This window comes from Elgaria multicarinata, chromosome 2, assembly GCF_023053635.1.
Source record: "Elgaria multicarinata webbii isolate HBS135686 ecotype San Diego chromosome 2, rElgMul1.1.pri, whole genome shotgun sequence".
Taxonomy (NCBI): domain Eukaryota; kingdom Metazoa; phylum Chordata; class Lepidosauria; order Squamata; family Anguidae; genus Elgaria; species Elgaria multicarinata.
The window spans coordinates 119,381,408-119,405,438 of NC_086172.1; the positions used below are offsets into that span (position 1 = coordinate 119,381,408).

At 43.4% G+C, this 24,031-nt stretch overlaps 1 protein-coding gene across 1 annotated transcript in view; it reads right to left on the reverse strand.

Annotated features, from left to right (window-relative positions):
* TP53I11 (tumor protein p53 inducible protein 11) overlaps window positions 1-23,609 on the reverse strand; it is a 67,764-nt gene extending 44,155 nt beyond the window's left edge. Inside the window, exon 1 of the mRNA XM_063117445.1 lies at window positions 23,396-23,609. The gene's annotated coding sequence lies outside the window, so the exon portion shown is untranslated. The remainder of the gene's footprint in view (window positions 1-23,395) is intronic.
* Window positions 23,610-24,031: the final 422 nt, after the last annotated feature.

Sequence of the window (24,031 nt, forward strand, 5' to 3'; positions counted from 1 at the left end):
GGGCTTTCCTTTCCCCATCACGTCTGACGTCTGGATAGGCGCGACGGCCCATGCTAATTGTAGCACAGGCTCACCGCGCCTGAAGGCCGGATTAGCAGGTAGGTCTAGCAAGGTCCCTAGAGTGGGATAAATAACACACTCTGCAGACCATGGGTTATTAGAGTGGGTTGTTTGGGGCAAATAAACCATTGTGGATTTAAAAAATCCCAACAGATGACACAATGAGTTAAATATGGTTTATTTAACCCATTGCGGGCTATCGTGTCATCTGAACATAGTTGTGTGGTGAGGCATCGCAGACTGTTTCAAAAATAAGCTAATGTGTACAGCTTATTAAGCCATGGTGGACTAAAAAGTTGGCTGGAGGTGGAATAGTTTGACAGCATGCCAAAGTTTAATAGAGTTCCAGCAGCACAGCAAGACATGCTTGCTACATAAATACCAACCTATGTTCACAGTTCTCCTTCTGATGTCATCATAAAGTTTAACTGCAAGAACTTAAGTTGATTTAAATTCTGTGCTTCCTTTAAATAGAGACATACATAAATTTAAGAAACACAGATCCGAAGATTATCTAATTCAACACACTGCACTCAAGCAAAATCCTCAAAGTTCCTATGAAATCAGAACCATCACCAGATTAGAATAAGTAGTCAATAAACAATATAGTTATGTCCAGCAAGAAGCACAAAGACAGAGCAAACAGAAGTTATATGTCACTGGTGAAATCTAAGATATGTCCAAAACATTAAGACTTTACCTTCATAGTGTGAAGAATATGACGTTATCTTTAGTGTCACCTAGTATTGTTTATTGTATTTTATGTCACTTTTGATGTTATGGTTTTATGAACTGTATTTTGTATCTAAATTGTTTATGTTTATTTATTGTAACCCACTCAGAGAACTTGCATGTTGCCCCATAACATAAAATGGAGAGGATACATAAATAAAATAAAAATGATGCTAGGCAATTAGATTATGACAGCCACATTTGCTTTAAAATGGGAGATTGCATCAACAAGATCGCACTGTCAGCTGCAGAAAGATTTAGTTTGGCTGGTTTTGCACAGTTTTTGATCCTATCTAGACATAGTAAAGTTATTTCAGAAACTGAGATAGTTCCTGGAAAGAACTGTCAGTAAGAGGTTAAAAACAACAACCCTGCTTCTCTCAACTTTTGAACTGTGCTAAGCTGATTTAGACAACTCAGAATGTTTCGTTAGAACACTCTTGAGCAACGCCTAAGACCATTGCTAATTATTTTTCAAATTTGTGCATTTCCTTCAAATCATATACAAAAAGTTAACCTTAGAGCAACTTCATGTAATACAAACTAGGATATAAAATGGAAGCAGAAACATGGGAAACTGCATCACGTCCCTCAGCAACATATCCATCCACCTGATTGAAGCTTACAGTGTAATCAGTGAGAGTCAGGCAGCCTAGGTCTTTAAGAGAACACCCCCACCCACCCCCAAAGACTACCAAGAGATATAGTAGACAGGAAGTTACAAAACATATGCAGTAGACAAATTTTCTGTGAGAAGACTCATCTTTGGTTCAGAGCTATAGTTCTCTTGTAATTAAATCTTTATTCATGTGATTAAATATTTGTGCCTGAACTTTCATCAAAATGAAAAAATAAGATAACAAAATACTTATTTGTTACATTTATACCCCTCCTTTTCCCCCTCTTTCAAAGAATCCAGGGTGAATTAATGGCCCTCCTCCTCTTCATTTTATTCTCACAACAACTCCATGAGGCAGGTCAGTGGCTGGCCCAAAGTCAACCAGTGAGCTTCCTTGTAGAGCAGGGCCTAGAGTCCGAGTCTGCCCAGCCCTATTCCAGCACTCTGACCGTTACATGAAACTGGATGTAACTGTTGTTACACTGCACAACAATATTGCTAGTCATAGGTCCTATTCAGAAGACACCTTAAACCATGGTTTTAACCATGGTGGTTAAGCCAGAAAGCTAGGCTGTGTTCAGAAGACACCTTAAACCACAGCTTTAGCCATGGTGGATAAAGCAAAAGGCCTTATTCACCATGGTTAAAGCCATGGTTTAAGTTGTCTTCTGAATGCGCCCACTGTGGTTGAGCTAAAAATTGGATGGGGGGCATTGGGGCGGAGGAAGAGAATGAAACTGTCACATCAGTTTAATCTTCTATCTGATGTTACCCCTATCACTGATACGTTGCTCAGTAATGTCAAACATGGTCTTTTCTTCTCAGATACAGCCCCATAGCCTGTTACTGAAGGTTTAATGCAAATATCCTGGCACGTTTTGTACAGTCTCAAAGAAGTATTGCACTTTCAGTAGAGACCAAACACAATATAGAGGCTCAACATACACACACAAACTCGCACACCCCTCTAGTGGAACGAGAGATGCTTATTCAGCATTCCTCCTCTCCAGAGATCCATTATCCAACTGGTGTGTACCCGGTCCTCAAATTGTGGAGTTGCCTTTGCATCTTCATGACACCATCTTGGTTTCTATGGTAACCAGTTTATTCCAGACAAATTATTATTAGTTCTAGGTGTAGAATCCCCTTGCTTGAATAAGCAAAAAAAAAAATTTTTTTTTTAAAAAAAAGAATACAAGTGGAGGCAATAAAGATTTGTGCGAAGACAAGAATGTGTGGATTTATGTGGGAGCTAATCCCAATGGCAGTCAGATAGGAAGAGGAGGCAGGGTGGGGAGAAGGCAGGTGAAGTAGCATTCAATAATTCCGAGGTGATTAGGAAGGGGAAGAAAGAAATGAAATTACTAGGGTTTGTAATTGCGTTTAGAATGTGTAGGAGAACATTTCTAAAAAAAGTGTGTGCGGGGGGGGCGGGGGGGAATCAGACAAATATTCCTAAAATGAGCAAGAAATGGTATGTAACGCTACTTGGTCTCAAAATCAGAAGAGCATCACTTGGATGCCTCTGAATAAGTTTGAAATTTAAGAGAGATCTGGAGGGGACACTGATGCAGTAAGGCTTTCACGGAAGGAAGCAAACAACTATTCATATCATGTTGACATAAGATTGTAGACCATTTGCCATAGACCTTTGTATGTGTGGAGGGAAAAATCAGTGAGAGCATGTTACCAATTCTTCCTCCCTCCACTCATTGACCTTAGTTCACACATAACGCTAACTCATGGTTTATTTAACCCAGGGTTTACCTAGCAGATGATCGAACAAAACATGTTGTTGTTGTTATTGTTGTTGTTGTTCTCACTCTCTGGGTTGTTTCATTCCTCCTTCACCTGCTCCCACCCTGTGTAGCCCAAATGCCTTTGCAGCCCTGTAGTACTAGCATGTAAAGCTGCTGTTTGTTTGTTTTACCACTCTTCCCCACCACCTCTGTAGTCTGGCAGACCAACCTATAGATCTGGATTAACATGCAATGACAACCGATGGTTTATACAACCCAGAGTTCACAACCCAACAACAAACCATGGATTCTCTTCCTAGGTTGTTTATGGTTAACAAACCATGGTTTGTTAGCATGGTTAGGTTCGCATATCATGGCAACCTAGAATTCAACAATTTTACATATTGTCCTTGTAGGAGCTGACCTTAGTACTGTAATAGTATTGTGAAAGTAGGCTGGGCACATGTTTTACTTTACAAGGGATATCAGAGGACAGTCCTCTATGTAATCATAAGAAGGGAGAGCAGGGGTCTTGATTTGCTCATCAAGGGTTAGCACGTGGACAGCAGACTGAGCACGAACACAGGTCATTCATGGCTTCACTAAAAATGCTATTTATAGCACACCCATGGAAGTTTACGGGTGGATTACATGATGCTATAAACAATCAGGAGGTCTCCTGCGCTTCCCCCCCCCCCCCTTATTCCATCTTTTTAAAAAATCAGAGATAAGCTGGAATAAACCCCTAACGGCATGAAATTAGCAGTGCATAAAGCTGACATTACATTATAGACTTGCCAAAGAAGGACTTTCCCTGCTGTTGGAGAAAGAAGAGGGTAAAATGCCTCCCTGCAACGAAGGGAGGAAGATCTGGCTTACTCTCAACCCTTCATTAGGCTAGATTAGGGTTGTGTTTGTGATTCTTTTTTATTGTCTTCCTTTTGTTAGTTTGTGCTAGTAGTTCCCCATGTGTCTTCTCGGAAGTAAGTCCCATTGTGTTCAATGGGGCTTACTCCCAAGTAAGTGAGCCAAGGGTTTAAGTGTGCTAAGGGTTGCAGACTTACAGCACACGACTCCCCACTCCCTTTGCACATAAGCCAGGGAGGAAGGTGGTTCCTTGAAACATGTCTGCCGTTTAAAGGAGGCCCGGGAAAGAGCAGGATCTTCCCCCTTGTCGCCCCTCTCCTCCCATATAATGCAGCCCATCTCAATTGTGCCAAAGAACCAGGAAGCACAACAGCCCCAGGTAAACAGCGTGATTTCCCTGAATGTAGAGATGCTCTTAGTCACAGCCTTACCCATTACGGTTAGACGTACTGTAATTCTAAATTATAGTAACTATTTCTAAATGTGCACACATTTTATTTTTTTGCAAACCTGTGCCCATTGTTTTGATAACGCATTTGCTCTTCTTTGGTTATGAGTAAGTGAAAATGGAATGTCTTGAAGGGAACAGGGCTAAGTACAAAAAGCCAATCAATATCAACTTTAAAATGTTCAAAAAATGGTCAACATGCCATTGAATGAAGCCTTTCCATGTGTGAAGGATGATTATGTGGCAGTGTAGCAAAGGATTGCCCTTGTGCTAACAAGCACATTCACTCTCAATTCACCGGTAAAATGCTCTTTTCTCTCTATTCAATTTGAAAAGCCCCAACAGTTCAAGTCCAAAGTAATGCGTATTCAGCATCTGTGACACAAAGTGGACTTTGCTTTTATTTGCTTTATTTGTGCATGCCCCATTTAGCAATCAGGTGCATATGTCAGAAATACATTCTTTGAGAAGCACGTTCTATGTGACCAGTTAATTTACGGATGCCACACCAATGTTTTGACCGAGTTTTATTCTCATTGAGGGAGAGTTGTCTAGCTCCATCATCAGTCAGTCACTGCCTGATTTGGAGGGGATTTTCAGATGCTGGAAACTATGCCATTGATATCCTGCTCAAAGGATTTCTCCATATCTAAAGGCTAAAATCTAATTCAAGGACACAGCAGAACAGAAGCCATGGGTGGAACCAATCCTTCCTCCCCACAGCAGTCACAGGCGCACCCCCAACTCAGCTCCATAGGGTTGGAGGATCCTCCACAAAGGATTCTGGGATTGTGCAGAGGGGAGGGAAGCAAGCGGAAGACCACTCACATGACACTGAAGCTTCCTCCAATTATGATCACAGTATATGGACAGGCTCATTTTGGAGAAGGCAATATTTCAGGTGCCTATGATGCAAGCTTTGACACTTTGAATTGTTCTGTGAAATGGCACAATTCACCAAGCTTATCAAAATATAGGACACTACTAAGGATACCTGCAACAAAGTAGTGGTGTACCCCAGTAGCACAATGCAACTTGGGAAAGTCCTGAGAGAAACTTAAGAAGCATCTTACATTTTCTGAAGTTTTCTAGTCATTTCACTCAGCTTTAATAACACACCACCATTGGCTGAGAGAGTAAAGACATACATACAGGCCTTTTGCAAGAGTCATTCTGCTTCCACAGGGAACTTGTGAACTGTAGTTCTGTGAGGACAGCTAGGGATCTCAGAGATTCTCAGCATTCTTATTTGAACTACTTTGGGGGAAGCCATGACAGTTAAACTGGTGAAAAAGACATATACTGTAACTGTAGTGTGGATACGAACCTAACTGTTTGAAGACAGCATTGTTTGACAGTGATGAACTGAAATGAACTGCATACCATCAAAGCCAACTCAAACAGAACTACCTATGCCAAGAGTAGAGTGCAGGAAATGGAATAATGGGCTCAAGTTACAGGAAGCTAGATTCCAGCTGGACATCAGGAAAAACTTCCTCATTGTTAGAGCAGTACAACTATGGAACCAGTTGCCTAGGGAGGTTGTGGGCTCTCCCACACTAGAGGCATTCAAGAAGCAGCTCGACAACCATCTGTCAGGTATGCTTTAGGGTGGATTCCTGCATTGAGCAGGGGGTTGGACTTGATGGCCTTATAGGCCCCTTCCAACTCTACTACTCTATGATTCTTTGACTTTCTACATGGCTGTGACTCAAGGATGAGAAAATAACCCTTCAACCCTTTTGGATTTTAATAATTAGAAACATACCTCACTAGTTAGGGCAGAATTCGGCAAATGGAAATGGCTTGGAGTCAAGTCCATTCTTTTTTTATCTTCGAAATTTCACCTAATTTCAATATACATTTTGTTTCTTTCATTACAGTTTGAACATTAGAGAAGCGTCATCAGCTGAATTTATCCTTCTCTTCTTGCAATGGGGTGCTTAATATGGAGGTGAACTTCCTGCTCACCTTGTAGTGTACTCCTAGGCGCTGTTCTCCAGATTACACACTTCAGACCAAGGTACCTTGATAACAGGGCGCTTTATTATTACAAAAAATGAGTAAAGAATTAACTTATCACGTGCCACATATCACACTGCCTCAACTCCCAGGTCTGCATCCGCGCACACACACAAACACAGAAAGAGAGAGGCCTCACCCAGGACTCCAGAAAACAAATAGAAACTAAAAATCAGCAGGCTCTCTTAAAGATATATACACATAACACACTTCTAGCGAAACATCCTTTTGAAGAGTGAGTAAAAAAGTTTAAATAGTATTATTTATTTGTTGGGGAAGGATGGTGGCGTAGGAGCACTGTTGATGCTGTGGCAGACCAGTAATTTAATTTGCTTGGAATGTTTTCTTAAAGGAGAGGCTGGGTGAACACCTTAAAATGTAAAACGGAGAAATTTGTGTTCTAGGATTACAGTGTAACATTGTAAACTCAAAGTTTACACAGAATCCCAAACAGAATTATAATTCACACCCAACATATGGCCTTTGAGTCTTCTGCTGCCAATATAGCCAGAAGATATTTTTGAAGTAGCAATCCTCGAATTCTATTACCACCTTCATCCATCTTGTGCACCCACCCCAGTCAAATAAAAAAATTAGATAAAGTTAAGGATTTGTTTTTTGTTTTAGATCATGGGCTGTTACTCAACGCTTAGATTTTTTAAAATCAAATTCTTCTTCCAAATATAGTGCAGCCCTTGAGGTACTGGACAACAATCCAAAGCAGACCTCGAGGACAATGTTTGGGTGCTCTCCTGTTGTCAGGCATCTCCCATAGTAACCTCAGTTGCACAGGGGAGGTGTTCTCCCCACCCCCACGTTTTGCAAAGGAAATACCAGCCAGCCATCTTTGAAAAATAAAAGACACAGGCCTCTGGCTGTCCTGAACTTAATGCTGAAGTTATGTGCCATCAAAAGCAGGTCTAGAATACTTAATTTCGGACAGGGTTGCCAAGTCCTACAATCTCGAATGCAGGCACTCTAATTTGCCTATTGTGTGAATTCTGTGCCTGCTCTAGGTTTTGGAGGCTCTTAGCCAAGACAGCTTCAATGGGCCCCCTCTCCCAGTGAGTCTACCTTCTTCCCACCATTGTCTCCAGCTGCTCTTGCTCCTCATCTTCTTTCTTATCACTGCTACTGCTTGCTTGAAAGCCAGAAAGCCAGGCGCAAGTCAGCACAGAATCACAGTATAGTAGAGTTGGAAGGGGCCTATATGGCCATCGAGTTCAACCCCCTGCCCAATGCAGGAATCCACCTTAAAGCATACCTCACAGATGGTTGTCCAGCTGCTTCTTGAATGCCTCTAGTGTGGGAGAGCCCACAACCTCCCTAGGTAACTGGTTCCATTGTCGTATTGCTCTAACAGTCAGGAAGTTTTTCCTGATGTCCAGCCGGACTCTGGCTTCCTATAACTTGAGCCCATCAGTTATAGTTCTAACTGAAAATGTTTTCATTTTCATCCACTCCTTGCTGTCCTTCTAGAGTGTAGCCATCTGGGGACCCCAGGAGGGATGGATTGGGATCCCAGATGAGCCAGATGGGGCTCATTTGGCATCCGTGCTCAGCTCTTGAGAACCTGATTCAAGTTGCCAATGGAAATTGACACCAGACCTGATTGCTTTTTACAACACGAACCTCGCCACCTGCAGATATGTACCACCGACAGTTACACATGTTTCTGTATTGAAGGGAAGGAATCTGGTATTAGATTTTCAATTCACCTTTAGTTTGCTGAGACTGGATAAGCTTCTTTGTATTTTCTGTTCTCTCAATCAACATGTGCTTGGATGGGCAGAACAAGAGGCTGGTGAGCAGCCTTCCGTCCCTGGATACAGCTTCAGGAAACAGACCAGGTAAGTCCCATTGAACCTTAAGCTGCAATACTATGAACTCTTGAAAAGGAAGAAAACCCACTGCACTCAATAGTACTGATCTATCAGAAAACATGATAGGACTGCAGTGGCAATTTCTAGAAACCTGCAAGCCCAGAAGTATAAGTGATATCCTTTTGGAACAAAAAGTCTGATGTGGTTTTTTGAGCTAGTTTTCTAATATTATTTTATGTGGGAATGCCAGGTGTTTCTTGATTTCCTTACAATAAACCATACTTTAATTTTATTTTACTGTATTACTGTGTATGTGGATTGAAACCTTCAATACCTACTCACACTTAAACAGTCTATTGCACTTGTAACGTTGGCAACCAGATACCTTTGGGGCCTTAACATAATTAACTGGGACAGTAAATGCTTACATGAAAATTAGAAAAGTTTTTGGTTTGCTATAAACCATTGAGTATCCATCTGAAGCCCAACTACTAAAACTTTTGAAAGTTTTAGGGGAACCGTCAGAGTGCAAAAGAGGTTAACATGCCCTGCTTCAGCTACACTCCAAGTTCTCTTTGGCATGTAATTCCAAGGGGATGGGGAGAGAAAGGGCCTCTGGATAAAAAATGCAAGGCAATTTTGGCCTAGCAAGAGAATAACATATCAAATGAAGTATGTTAGGGTGGGGGCCACAGAATTGCAGCTCCAGCAATACAATACACCTTAAGGCTGTGGCAGTTCATTGATTCAGTTCTTGCTTGGAGGCCAAGGTTCCCAGCAGCAGACATAGCAATACAACTGCCTGGAGACTTGCAAATTTCCTTGGAGAGCTCCTATTCTTCAACTGGCCTAGTGTCATTATGCTGCGTTTGTAAGACTTGACAGCTTTACAGTATATAAAAAATGTGTGACTGTGAAAATTGATTGTTCTCTTGACAGTCATTGGAACAGAGCTTACTACTCGCACAAGGCCTTCTCTCTATTGCTCTGGGTCACACAGTTTCAGACTCTTCATCACTGGAGGTAGTCACGCAAACACTGGACAGCCATCTGGCAGGGGTGTTTTAAACTGGATTCCTGTACTGAGCAGAAGGTTGGACTCAATCACTCCTTCCATCTCTATCATTCTATGATTCTATGAATTCTCTTCCTCTTTAATAGCATGAAGGACTTCAGTAGATTTAGCAATAGGAGGCAGGTATGAAGGGAACTAGCCTTAATTTTTATCCCTTAGCTACCCAAGTTCTTAGTCAGTGATAGCTCCAGGTTTTTGAGGCTGTTGGCCAAGCCATGTCCAAAGGATCCCTTCTCTCAGTGAGCCTACCTTCTCAAAACAATTGTCACCCTCTGCTATTTCTCTTCATCCTCTTTCTCAACATTGATACTGCTTCCTTCCTTAACAGACAAAGCACCAGTGAACCCATTGTCTGGGCCAGAGTGAGAGGCAGGTGAACAAGGCAGGTTACAATGATGAAGTTCAGGTGGTTCTTGTCAGTGGGTCCATGCTGGTGCCCTCAGTGAGAGAAGTCCACAATTAAAAAATGACAAACCAGTGTTGCAGGCTGCACCTGACGAACTGCTACGAGCTGTGCTTGAGGTCACATAGCATTTGTATGAATTAAAGATCAATGGGAGGGAGGGAGAGGCTCAAAAGAGAGAGGAAGAAAAACACACAATAGAAAAAAACATCTCCAACAGAAAGAATGATTCACATACCCATATGTCTGATGAACCAATAAGAGTACAAAGGAACTTCAACACCAGGGCTGGGCAAACAAGAGACCTGCTGGATGTATTTTTGTGTGTGTTTTTACTGGAATCTCAAGATCCATCAACCAGTGTCTGATGTAAATGACATACACCAAGGGTTAAAGAATTCGGAGCCCAGGTATTTATTTTGAGCAGCAGAACTGAAGGGAGGTCCCTTCCCCCGAAAAATCTTCTGGTTCTCCTCAACTTTCCTCATAGGTCCTAAAACTGTCCTAAAAGTGATGTTAAAATTCTCTATGCATATGTTCTATAAAAAGTGTTCAAGAGCTGAGTAATACCATGTATTACACAAATTTGTATTTTAAATGCTTTGCATTTTAAATACATGTTTAGTAAATGTTTTAATCAGTTAATTCATGATAGTTTTGGAAATATATGTATTAAATGTTTTAATGCATATCTTATATATAATTTACCATGTTTTTAATATTTCACATTCTCTAGTTCCTTGATAAAGACTCACATCAAAACTTGTTGTGAACAACCAGTACAGCTGCCTCTCTTGTTTGTTTTTGATAAAACTCCTCACCAGGGAGTGCAGTTTCACTCAAAGTTACATTGTGAGCCTATTTGAAAGACACTTATTGTGACTTCTTTCTCCAAGAAAACAAAACCCAGGACCGAACCTGATAATGATGTGTATTTGAGATATACAATTCTTTTCTGGCCCAATCCAATTTACAATCCAATCCTGGCCCAATCTGACAGCTTAAATCTATCAAAGTCACCCAACATACCATGATACAAGGTTTGTGAGCCATCAGTAGTCCTGACCTTGCCATAATTCAATTAAATGTGACATTTGAACAATCTCTTGACGGTTATTGAGTTTATTCAAAGACAGTTAAGAAAGCAGCCCCTTTTAAAAAATGGTTCTGAGGGATTGTTGGACTTGTGTCACTATTAATCTTTCATACTAAACATAAGAAGAGCCATGCTGGATCAGAGAAAGGCCCATCTAGTCCAGTCTTCGGTTCCCACAGTGGCCAACCGACGCCTAAAGAAATGCACAAGCAGGACACGACTTCAACAGCACCCTCCCACTGGTGATCCCTGGGAACTGGTATGCCTCCAATACTGGAGGTAATTAAGTATATATAAATTATATAGCCATCATGGCCAATGGCCCTTGTTAGTCTTATCCTTCATCAAAGTGTTTCTGAGAAGGATATATCACAGCTCCATATTTTAGAAAAGGACACACACAAAAGATCTTTCTAAAAACAACATTCCCATGATGCAAAATTCAGCCAACCGCTCCACTTGGCTTTAAACCCTAAATATAATGTAAACACTCTATTTTTGTGTCTTTTCCCCATATGGAGTTATCTGTGCAAAGGGAGGGCTTGAAACATGCCAGCTGACTCCAGTTGAATTCTGTCATAGGAACATCAGAAATCACATTTCTGAGAAATGTCTCAATGAATAATGCAAAGAGGGTCATATACAAACCCAAATTTAGTAGAATTTTAAGCAGTGTTTGGAGACCTAGTGTGTTTTAGAGGATCTTCATTCTCTACAGCTGGACCAGAGATATTTCTGCTCAATGTCACCCACTGATCTTTGTGGCCTCCTAGAGTCTTAAACTCATCACTCTCAGCCTAACCTACCTCAAACTATAGTGAAAGTAATCAATGGGATAATCCTTGCATACCACCTTGAGCTCTGTAGAGGAAATGAAAAGAAACATCCCCAAAAGAGCTGTTTGTGGGCTAAACAGAGACTGAAGCCCACGTCTCCAAGGGTCAATGGATATGTTACCTGAGAAACATGAGAGCTACTTCCATATGGCGCTGGTAGTGTTAGAATAGGTAAGGAAGGCCCAAACCATTTTGCTGCTTCAGATGAAGGACATGATGATAGCCCCTCCCCTGTCTATGTACAGAAACTGATTGGACTGGCAGATGAATCTTAATTCTTCACCACACCTGAGATAGCAAGGTAGTTTAGGGAGCACAGGACAGGTTGTGTGGCTTACACACCTCTGGCCTTCAACAGAGGCAAAGAGCCAAAGAGCACTAGATGAATACCACCCCAGCATCTGCTGCCTGAGGCAGTCACCTCACCCTGCCTAATGGTAGGACCGGCACTGTGGAGTAGGTAATATGTATGAATTGATTCAAACTAACACTCTCCACTACACCTCCCTGGGAAAAAAGGAGAGAGAGAGAGAGATCCCAATGCTCAAAAGCAGTTGCACCAGAAGATGAACTAAGAACAGTCTCGCATCTGTATTCTATAATTTCTCACTCTTAACACTAGCTGTTTTGAACTGCTGGTAACTCTAATGTTGACAAAACATTGGCGGCGGCATTGCATATAAATCTGCTTTAACACATCTACAGACAGAAGAACTAGGAGGAGGCGGAGCTGGCTTTCTGGAGCCCTCCGTTTACTAACGCTTCCACCATCCATACAATGAGTGGTGCCGAAATAGCAATGCTAGAAAGGCTTAATGGCCAGTTCACATGACCCTCTTGCTCAAATCAAGCCCGCTAGGACATGGCACATTTGTCATGTGCTCAAGTTGTGCTCAAGGTCTGTGGGTACCACGTACAGCTCACTGCTTGCTAAGAACTGCAATTTAGAAGGGCCTCTGCTCAATATGCTTCAGCAGAGTTTTTGCAAAAACAGCACCCGTACTCTTGGCAAGTCATTCATATAAAGCAGCTCACTACAACACTTTGGAGTCTAGTCTGAAATTGAATCGGTTTACCAAGTGCATAAGAACAGGGATGCCATTTCAGATGTAGGAAAGGGAGCAGACCCAGTGTGTGTGTGTTGGGTGGGTGGGGCAGGCAGGGAGAAAGAAGATCATATCCTCCGACTATTTCCACTTATCAAAATGTTGGTCACCATTATATCAGGCAGCTGTTTCAGGTACCTGTTTCCTTTGTGAGGGTCTTTTGTAAAATATTCATTATTACATGAATAAGCTCCTTGACTCACCATTCTTCAGATTTCAGCAGCAACCACACCCAAGACTCTGGAAATTAAATGTCAGTAGGAGACAGATATCTCTCTTGCGTTCACTCAGACACACAGGGGATCAAACCACAAGTTACATTAAATGCGTAGAATATAGCTGAGGCTTATCTTTTTTTCTTTTTTCTTTACTCTAGATTAAGTGTTCATGGCCCCAATTCAGATCAGGACCACTGCACAGGATTAAATCTTCTTCTTCCTGCCATTTGATTCCTAAAATTACACACCCACATGGGGGTTAAAAAAAGGGGGGGAGCTTCCATTGGTGCCACTGGATATATTTTAAAAATTCCATATGTACCCATTGACTCCAAAAGAATGGGGACCCCTATATTAAGGGAAGCACAAGTTTTTCAGTTGGGTTCAAGGCCTAGCTCTCACTCTATGCCAAAAACTGAAAGAAAGAAAGAAAACACACACACATACACACAGAGGGAGAGAGAGAGAGAGAGAAGCAAGAACAGCCTACTTCCATACATTTGTGTGCAGTTATGTTTTTATACCCCATGTTAAGCCTTGCTATAGTTAACAGTCTCATCTTTTTAAAGCTAGAGTATTTATTGCCTATCTTGTATATAGGCATATTTGTTCGTTGATAGCCATCATATTGGCCAGAAATTTAGGCCCTTGTGAGAAATAACTAGGGGAGGGGTGGCAGAGAATGGGACAGCTCCTTGTTTCCCACACAAGCTTTGTGCTTAAGAAAGAAGCCATGGGGAGACCAAGAAACAACTTTCCTGAAGTGTCTGTAGAAATGAAGTTATCCTTGGGACTCCCTTTTAGCTCACCAACCATATTTCTGCCCTAGAGTTCACAACAAGGGAAGCTGTGTGGAGAAAACAGAAGCTTCAGTGTGGAGTGGGAAGAGAATGGTCATATTGTCTCAGAGAGATGACTGGAATCCATCGGTATGCCTTGTCAGTGGCACAAAATCTCTCCATTTCTCTTTGGAAGAGAAAAGAATGTACAAAATGAAGAGATCAGATAACAGAACAATCTTTCATTGCAACCTGATTCTTTCCAGCTAGGAAGTCTGAAGGACCAAGCACACGAGATCTTCTGTGCCCAACACACAGCAGCTAGACACAACAGCAAGGCGTCCAACTTTGAATGGTTTTAATTTTTGTGAACTGCCCAGGGAGCTTCAGCTATTGGGCCGCTATAAAAATGCAATAAATAAACTAACCAAGGAGGAGAGACAGAGAAGAGAAGCATTTCCTTTCATTATTGGCATTAGTATTAAAACTTTTTTTTAAAAAAACAAAAACAAAACCCTTTTGCCATATTTACTTTTAAAGAAATGTATTAAAGGCAAAATGTGAGGCAGAACCCTGGTTCAATCCCTATAATCTCTAGTTAGAAGGATCACCATTAGCAGAGTCAGGCAAGACTTCTGTCCATGTCCTCGGTGAGCCACAGAGTACACAAGACTGTGCTAGATGGACCAATGGTCTGATTGACTGCAACACACCTCAAAAAATCATTATGAGTGTTAAGAAGAGCAGATGAGGCCCGGTTCTATGTTCTGTCACAGCTAGAGGGGAACAAGAGGAGGCACCCTTTCCGTGCTGGCATCATCATGCGGCTTCCTCTCAGTTAAGATCCAAAGCTTCATCCCTGAGTGCCTTTTGACTTCCAGCTGCTGGCTGCATTTTAACTCATTATAACTTAGTGATGCTACTATGTTTTATTACGATGCTTTAATAAAGCATTTATCAACCTGGTGCCCCCCAGATGTATTAGAGGTACAAATCCCATCATCCTCAGCAGTATGCTGGCTGGGGATGGTGGGAGTTGTAGTCCCAACACATCTGGGGTGCACCAGGTTGGGGGAGCCTGATTTAATACAGGCTTATTTTAATATATTTTTTATGTATTATACTTGATAGTTAACTGTTTTTTGTACAATTAAAAGGAAATGATTATTGACGAATCATCACCTTTGGCAAAACACTTGCTCTCGGCTATGTAAAATTCAGTGCAAACAACTGCTGATCATTCATGGAGGCAGGGGAGAGGGGACAATAACCACAACATTCCTACCTCAGCTGCTCTTATGCAGCATTCCTCTTTTTATATTCAGTGCATGCTGGGAAAGTCATCTAAAGAAAAACCGTAATCCAAAAAACAGCATTAATATTTACACTGTGGTATTAAAGATCCAGATGTTGTAGAATTAGAATAGATCAAATTGCAGAACAATTTTTGACAGTAGTCTGCACAGCTGGCTATTTTGGAAGTGGGCTGGGAAGTGTATTTATTTATTTATTTATTTATTTATTAAGTTACAGAGTCAGAATAACGGACAGAGAAATTACGCACAAAGCCTTTCCAACCAGCCAATTTTTCATTAAAGCCTTGAAACAGAAGTGCAGAAAGTTTCCCTGGGGATGTCCTAAATGTCAGAATTACCACCTGTTTTTATTGGCAAGACTTGGGTAGACTTGACATCCTTCCTTTGCAACTCCATGCAAGCAACCCAATTACCCTGTGCCCCACATGTATGTGTTAAATGAAAACAAATCGTTCCTAAAGAAGGGCATTTGAATGAGCTCAGATGCAGGGAAAACAAAATTCCTTTTGAGTCATAGAGATGGCTCCATGATCTCTCCCGTGCCTTATGACAGCCTTCTCTGACCAGATGCCGTCCAGATGTGTTGAATTAAAACACCCATCATCCCAAACCAGAACAAATAAGGGCCATGCAGGTTGGGGCTGCTGGGGGCTGCATTCCAACATTTCTGGAGGGCACTGCAAAGCTGACCTGTTTGGATCCTAGAACATTGCTTTAGGACTTCAGGCCTGGTCTTCTTCATCTGTAGAATAGAGGTCTTAGAATAGACTGTCAATTTATCACTTCAGGCAAGGAATACCATTTCAGGGCTGGCCCTATCATTAGGCAGACAGAGGTGGCTGCCTCAGGCAGCAGAGGTTGAGGACAGCAGCTGCTTCTCCCCTACTCAGTCATTCCTCCTGAGGCCTTCTTCCTGCTGTCTTCACCCTTCTGAGTTGGAGGGCCCCAATATGGTTGGCTTCTGTACATGGAAGAGGCAGGAAGCCCTCAGCCAACAAAAAGTTTTAGGCTAGCCTCATGTGAAGAACTCCTTGCAAGTTTTGTGTGTGTGCATGTTTGAAAGAGTCAGTATATATGGCAGACAAAGACTCTTGTTCTGCCTATTTCCTCTTGAGCTAAGTTTTTACTTGAAGGACATTTTCCCACAGAGGAAACCATGCAAAACTATGCTCTCACCTGCAGTCTGAACAGTGCATTCTATCACCTCCAGATTCTACCAAATTGGTTTGGGGCCAGGTTATTTGAAGGAACGCCTCCTCCCATATGTACCTGCCCGGACCTTAAGATCATCTACAGGGGCCCTTCTCTGTGAGCCCCTGCCAAAGGAAGTGAGGCAGGTGGCTACTAGGAGGAGGGCTTTCTCTGCTGCGGCACTCCGGTTGTGGAACGAGCTCCCCAGAGAGGTCCGCCTAGCACCTACACTGTACTCTTTTCGTCGCCAGCTGAAGACCTTTTTATTCTCTCAGTATTTTAACACTTAATTTTAACTTAAATTTAAATTTTACTGTTCTAACTCTATTTTAATCTTAAATCAATTTTGCTGCGTGGTTTTATCCTGGTTGTGCTTTTATACTGTATTTTGTATTTGTGTTTTTAACCTGTTGGTTGTTTTATTATGGTTTTAATTTTCGTGAACCGCCCAGAGAGCTTCGGCTAATGGGTGGTATAAAAATGTAATAAATAAATAAATAAAAAATACCTCCCTCTGCTGCACAGGTGCATCAGGCCTCAGAGAAAAAACACACAACACTTAAAGATGTTGTTAACAGTGGTGTCTTCTTTATTCAAAAGTAAGTGCAGGGCATCTAACCCTGATTGGTACCCGATCTGCAAACTTCGGCCGAGATTCTAATCTGGTTTGGGAGCCAGCAAATTACGCTGCAAAAACATGATCCATTTATTTAAATAGATACATTTTTAGTACTGTAAATTACAGGAATGTGGGGTGGGGAGTGCATTCTGGACTGGGGCGGGGTGAGGCAAAATGTTGAAGATCCAATCTGGATCAAGCACCCTGCGCTTACTTTTGAGTCAAAAACAAAAGCTAACTACCTCTGAAGGAACATGTAGTTTGGCTGTTAAGTGTTTCTTCTCTAAGCTGCTGCTGCGTTCTGCTACTCTCTGTAGAAGATCTCCAAAAAACACTCATTCTGCTTTTCCTAATATAGAGGCCCATCAGATGAGTGTTTTATTGCATGCTCATTACTGAGCACTCATGGATTTTTGCAGGTCCCTCTCACAACATCATCTGTCTCCCGAGTGCTGAAAGCCCCTTCTAGCCTTTTTCGTGCCACAAAAAAATTTTAAAGACGGAAGTTGCCACTATCTCCTGCTGTGTGCAGGAGAAGCAGCAGGATCAAAATGGCCCACTGAATGGGCCATGTGCATGTTGTTTACTTCCTCTTTCAAAAGAGGAAGTAATGAGAGACAAGCAGTGAAGCAACAATAAGCAAACATGATGTTCCCCATGTGATGACGCTCGTAGAACATCCCATCTCATCTGTTCTTTTTCACTTAATTGCCCTCTTTGTACATCATCATCTTCCTGCAGCTTCTCTCAAACCCATAATAAGCTTGATTAACATCACTGAGGGCCAAACTAAACATACTTATAATTATGCTCTAGCTTTCCCCCTCTATTCTCCTGCCTGTACACATGGCCCCAAATCATATCAAGAGTATGACACTTCACAAAAGGAGAGTTTAATCCCCCTCCCACCATTTTCATCCTGAAATTTATCCCCCAATGGATTTCAATAGAGGCTTTTTAAAAATAAAAACAAAAAAACAGGAACAGGAGGAATTTCAGGACAAAAGGAAGGGTGCTTGAACCTTCCTTTCTCAAAGTGCCATGGTCCTGATCCGAATATGTGCTTGCAGGAGAGCAGAGGGGAAATCACACAGACCACTACATTAGGAGAACAGCTGGTTTGGTTCCAAGGGTGGAACTATACAACAACATGTAGGGGACATCTAGCTTGTGTCATTATGTTTCGCATTTCTTCCTACACACACAAAATTGGCTACTGCTGGTACCAGCAAGTATGACAAATTGTACAACATTATGACACTGTGGGATTGATGGTTGGCGAGAGCTTGATATGGGGCTTCTGTTTTCTAAAATCCACAATTTTAGCCCAAGAACTAGTTTTCTTGCATGCCGTTCTGTCATTATTATTTTCCTAGTTGTTTCAAAGCACTCACAGTTCTTTGCCCAGCTTTATCGATCAGCACTGACTCTGCTTCCCCAAATCTCTTTTCTCTTTCCTCCTGTCAGGTCCACGACACTAGCCAAAAACAACTTCTGAGCCAATCCAGCCATCAAGCACTAGCAGGATCACAAAGGCTCATAAAACCGCCCAGAGAGCTTCGGCGGTTTTATGAGCCTATGGGGCGGCATATAAATGTAATAAATAAATAAAAATAAAAGCTAGTCCACTCTCTTCTATCCACTACCTGATGTAATATTTAACATTATATAGCTCTTTTAAACAGGCTCAGGGCTTACTATGTAAGGCAAATTAAATGCAAGTTAAATAATAATTAGGACCAATCTTACAATATTGCTAATTACAAATAAAGGCCACAACCTGGGTTTGGAGGTGTGTTAACCAGTTCTGGATGAGGTTACACTCCCCCTGAAAGACTGCGTTCACAGCTTGGGGGTGCTTGGGGGTCCATCACTCCAAATGACAGCCCAGATAGATGTGACAGCCAGGAGTGCCTACTATTAGCTTCAGCTGATACGCCAGCTGCGCCCCTTCCTAGATTTGGAAGACTTAAACATAGTAGTGCACATGTTGGTAACTTCGAGGCTCGACTTCTGCAATGCGCTCTACATAGGGCTACCTTTGTGCCTAGTCCGGACTAGTTCAAAATATGGCAGACAGATTGGTCACTGGTACACCTAGGGGTGACCATATTACACCAACTTTAAAATCACTTCACTGGCTGCCAATTAGTTTCCGGGCAAAGTATAAAGTGTTGGTTATTACCTTTAAAGCCCTACATGGTTTTGGTCCAAGTTACCCGTGGGATCACCTCCTCCCATACAATCCGCCCCACACACTCAGGTCCTCTGGTAAGGATTTACTCCAGGCAGCCACAACTAGGCTGGCAACTGTTACCCAGAGGACCTTTTCTTCTGCCGCCCCCAGACTGTGGAATGGCCTGCCAGAGGAGATTCATCGGTTTAATACTCTCTCTGAGTTTAAGACAGCCATAAAGACTAGTCTCTTCCGGCAGGCCTACCCAGATGAATTTTAAACCTAAGAATTTTAAGATGCTGTGATTATTTAAATATTATATTAGTTTTATATGCTCTTTTAACTAATTTTATGTATTATATTGTGTTTGGTGTTGTTCCCCGTCTCGTCCAGAGGGAGAGGCAGGTAATCTATATATAAAAAACGGTTAGGTATGTTTCCATAAAGGCTTCAGCTGATACAGGTTGCTAAGCAACAGTAACAACGTGTAATGTCAGCTGACACAGGTTGCTAAGCCCCTCGCCCGACTCCTCCGGGATTTCCAAGGTAATCCTCCCCCCTTTCTGCCTCTTTGCTCTCCCCCACACGAAGGGGGCAGCGCCATGGTCCGGAGCATGAGCGAGGCACGGCTGGGGCCCTTGGTGGCCGGGTGGGAGGCCACTCACCTGCTGCGAGCCAAGGCCCCAGCCTAATCTCATGCGAGCTGGGCGGGCGACCCAAGGCTGACAGGAACCCCGGGGAGAGGGTCTGGATCATGAGCGAGGCACAACCGGGGCCCTTGGAGGCTGGGTGGGAGGCCACTCGCCTGCTGCGAGCACCGGCACCGGCATAATTTCATGCAAGCTAGGCGGGCGGCCCAAGGCTGATATGCTACAACGGCGTATGTTACGCCAGATACAGCTAGTAAATAAATATATCATTATTGTTCTTATTGTTGTTCACTGGATCCACGCCCCAGCAAACTGGCATGTTTTGCTTTGGTTTTAACATGGCAGTGATGCACTGAAAAGACCAAGAGTTAGGGATCAGAAGTGTTGACAGACTGTCAAATTTCATCTTCACACAATGAAAGTTCACTGGTATGACAAGATATATATGAGACAAAGGATTTGTCACAGTAGGCCTGAAACAATGTAGGTCTTAAACCCATATGAGCTTCTCGTATGAAAACGGGTCCATTCTTCATCAAGAAACTACAGTACAATGCTAGCCCTATGGCCCTCTAGAACTGCACAGGCGCTATTTCTTCTCATCACTTTTGAAAAGGGCAACTGTGTACTGTGCCTCAACATGTTCACAACTAGGCATCTTACTCAACCTCCCATTTAAAGTAATAAATAATATGCATTAGATGCCCAAGAAAAAAAGAGGGTGCTGTACAATGTAAGACCGGGGTAGGGGAACCTTTTCCAGTCCAAGGGCCAAATTTAATCTCTGGGGGCCACATTCCATCTACGGGTGGGCCCAAAATGTAATTCTTCCCGATTTTACGCCTACTCAGAAATCAACAGGACCAGCCTTTGCATGTCTAGTCAGAATCAAGCAGGACTGAGTCACTCAGCAGCACTTTTTCATCGCATCCCTGATACCAATCCTCTGCATGTCTACTCAGAAGTAAGCAGGGCAAGCCTCTATAGGACTAGGGTGACCATATGAAAAGGAGGACAGGGCTCCTGTATCTTTAACAGTTGTGATCAAGAGGGAATTTCGGGCCAAAGGCCCATCTAGCCCAGCATTCTGTTCACACAGGGGCCATTCATCTGTCAACCAGAAAAGCTGCACAATAAAAGATGGAAGAGCTGCACAATACCTTTGGACTGGTAAAGCTAGAAGTCCTCTGTGCATGGACACACCCATAAGGCACCATGAAGCATCACTTTCACTACTATGTACCCCATGAGTGTCGCTAACATAAGGCAGAAATGGGAAGAGTCATTTTAATATTTGGTTAGAAAATAAGTCTTTCATGTACGTTAGGAGTGGGGGAAAAGTCTAGCTGCTGTTCAAGACAGTGCCATTCCTGCCTTGGCAACTTCCAAGTTAAACTTCTGTAAACACAGGGCTGCTCTTAAAGATAGTTTAGAAACTACAACTGCCGGTTGATGGCAGTGGGTGGACAAATTCTGAAGTATCTGCAATAGCTACCAGTTCATTTCAAGGAATTGCAGCCCTCAACAGAAAAGATTGCCTTAAACAGCAGCATCGTTACAACAGAGATGGAAAACATGAAGCTCTCCAGACATTGTCGAACATTGTCCTCACCACTGGCCATGCTGGTTCAGGCTAATAGGAGTTGCTCATGGGAGTCCAACAACATCTGGAAGGCCACATGTTCCCTACCCCTGCCTTACAAGGATGCTGACAATATCACTGCCGCTGCCACCGCCACCTCGATGAGTCAGAGATCTATCACAGAGACAAAATGTGTACTGCATCTCAGCTCATTCTCTTAATCTGTGGACTACGGCAGTTTTCTCACACTTCTCCGATGACTGCTATAGCTGGAAAGGTGTTTGATCTCTTTATGTGGGCAACTCATCACCAGACAAAGAAAGATAAGTAGTGTTATAGCAGTCCACCAACAGAGGCTGGATTAAATACGGCTAGAGGAAAAGTGACAATAGCAACAACAAACCTACCAACAAAGACCACACCTGCACTGCTTCTTGTGAGTGATGATGTCTTGGAGCCAGCGAACAGGGCTTTGCCTCCCTCACCTGGCTCTGAGAGAAAGTTTGCACTGGAAGATTCAAAAGCAGCTCACAAGATGCGAGATAAAAGAGGAGCCTTTTCCAATCTCACACCCTCCAGCTGTGTGGGAATACAACTCCTAGCCCATAGCCACGCTGGCTGCTGACAGTGGGAGTTGTGTTCCCACACATCTGGAGGGCTCCAGGTTGGGGAAAGGCTGCAACGGAGGCACCTGGAGAGGTTACTCACTCAAGCAGATCTGAGTTCTTAAATGTTTCACATTGAGAAGCAACCCAATTGGCAAAGATATTAAAATTCAGCTTAAAGGGTATTGGGGAAGGGTGGAAAGCGGAGGTCTCACTCTGCAGTATTGTCGCTGCTGCTCGTGTCAATAGTCCAGTGAAAGCACAAAGAAGAAACAGACAAAGGAATCCCCCATCCCCCGCCCCCTTCTTCAGTTCCTTGCACAACTAGGATGCCCCTTAGGTGCTGCATAAAGCATTCATGAAGCTGCAGAAAGCAGAGAGCCATGAAATACATATATCCAGTGACAGGTTTCCACACATGCAAAACTCAAATTAAAGAGGTAGGGCAGGTCCCATCCCAGCTGGATTACTCTTTCGGCGGGCCCCCTTGGCTAGTGCTTTTTAAAAGGCTATGGGAGGTGTAATGGGGTTGGAATTAGGGGAACTCCAGGGTGGGGCATGTCAATTTCACTTCTCTCCTCCCACACATCCACCTTCCCCTCCACCCCCATAATTCAAGCACTGTAAAGCAGGGTGACAGGCATCAGTTGGGATGCTCCCGCACTGCCTTGCCGTTTTCGCTTCTGTGAGGAAGCTTTCTTCGCACATCACTCCCTCCCCCGCCCCCTAAAATCAAGTCAGCATTATCACTTGGGTTGAATCAGTTTTAAAAAAATAAATGAATGAATAAATAAATAAGCGCTTGTGAGCAATTTCTGCAGCATTTCTTTACCCAACCCACAATATTTTTAAACAAAGAAGTGTCAAGAAATATTTACATTTACAACCGGGGGGGGGGCGTGGGGGGCGTCCTTGCTCTCTTTCTACACACCTATAAACAGGAAGTGGGTTCCCTCTCCGCCCCAGTCTTTCAATCGCATTACACTCGGGGTTTGCTGTCTGCCATCCCTAACTCCATGAAGTCAATGCCACCGCCGGCTGGGTTGGAGGGGTGCGTGGGCGGGTGCGTGGGAAAGAAGGAAGGAAGAGTTAGACCAACCTCTCCCAATCTGGCTCCCTCCAGATGTTTGACTACAAGCCCCTTCACCCCCCAACCCAGCAGAGCCATGTTAGCTAGGAATGATGGGAGTTGTTGTCCTAATGATGTCATTTACTCACATGGCAGCCCCACTGATTTCAGTCGGGCTTCCTTCTGAGTAAACATGGTTAGGGCTGAAGCGGGACAAGTCAGCTCCTCCCAAACGCCCATCTCGGACCCCTTGCCCGCAAAGTAGTTTTGCAAGAGTCAGAGATTAACTAGCAAGACCACGAAGACCTGGCTGAAGAGAGTCTGGAAGAAAAGGGGGGAGTAAATACACCCAAGTTCAACTTACAATCTTAAAGCATGGTCCGCCTTCAGAAGGAGTCGCTCGGTCCAAGGAATAGTGTGCAACCCAAACAAAGACGCACAATCCGCACCGCCGGCCAGGCTAGCGAGAGCGTCACATCTTGAGAGTCCCTCGAAGAACCGCCGCCAGGAATGGACGGGCCGCGGAGATCAACACCTTCGTGCAACCTGCGCGTTTACCGTAAAGGAAAAGGAGCCCTGCGTTGGCTCCGCCTCCACATTACCATATGCAATCAATCGTGCAGAGCGGGAGGGGGGGACACCGCCCGGAAGACGCGGACGCCTCGCTGCTTGATTGCCTCTCGCCCCCTCGCAATAGCTGCAGAAGCGACACCTGCCGGAAGCGAGGGGTGCTGCAGAGCTCAGACCGGCCAAGCGAGGGCTGGAGGGGACCGTAGACAGTGGAGGCTGGTGGCTCCGGTTTCGGTAGGGCTGTGAATCCTCTCTGGGTTTCAGCCAGAACTCTAAAGAAGCTATTTAAGGTGCGGAACCTATTTTGGAGTGGGGTTCAGCGACTTGAATAGCTCTTTAGAGTTCTGACTGGAACCTAGAGCGTATTTATAGCCCCGCTGGCATCGGAACCACCAGCCTCCACTGACCGGAAAGTGGAAACTGACCGGCC